The sequence below is a fragment of the Arachis duranensis genome, chromosome 2 (assembly GCF_000817695.3).
Source record: "Arachis duranensis cultivar V14167 chromosome 2, aradu.V14167.gnm2.J7QH, whole genome shotgun sequence".
Taxonomy (NCBI): domain Eukaryota; kingdom Viridiplantae; phylum Streptophyta; class Magnoliopsida; order Fabales; family Fabaceae; genus Arachis; species Arachis duranensis.
The window spans coordinates 30196976-30197756 of record NC_029773.3 but is presented as its reverse complement, the minus strand read 5'-3'; positions in this window follow the sequence as shown (position 1 = coordinate 30197756).

Below are 781 nucleotides of genomic sequence, written 5' to 3'. Positions count from 1 at the left end.
TGTCTAATTCCTTTAGACTGAAGCTTTAGACTAACATTGCATGATTCTTGTAATTCTTATTAAGAATTTTAAATCTCTTTATTTTCTTTTTCCACATAATTTTCGAAAAAACCAAAAAAATTACAAAATCATAAAAACCAAAAATATTTCTTGTTTGAGTCTAGTGTCTCATTTTAAGTTTGGGGTCAATTGCATGTTTCTGTTCTTCTTGCATTTATCATGTGTCTTCATTGATCTTCAAGTTGTTCTCGATGATTTACTTGCTCTGATCTTTAAATTCTCTTGTTTTGTGTGTTTTGTTGTTTCTCATATGCATTCTCAATTTGTTAGTGTCAATAGTATACAAACTTCTAAGTTTGGTGTCTTGCATGCATTGTTTTTTTTATTTTAGTTGCATTTTGATTTTTCCTCATCATTAAAAATTCAAAAAATTTTTAATTTGTGTCTTTTCAAGTCAATAATACAGAGAATTGAAGATTCAGAACATACATCAGAGGAATTACACAGAAAAAGCTGGGCGTTCAAAACGCCTAGTGAAGAAGGAAAACTGGCGTTTAAACGCCAGCCAGGGTGCCTGGCTGGGCCTTTAACGCCCAAAAGGGTAGCAATTTGGGCGTTTAATGCCAGAATGTATACCATTCTGGGCGTTTAACGCCAGGATGGCACAAGAGGGAAGATTTTGTTTTTAATTCAAATTTTTTCAAGTTTTCAAAATTTTTCAAAATCAAACCTTTTCAACATATATTTTCAAAATCAATTTCTTTCCATTTTCAAAAATACA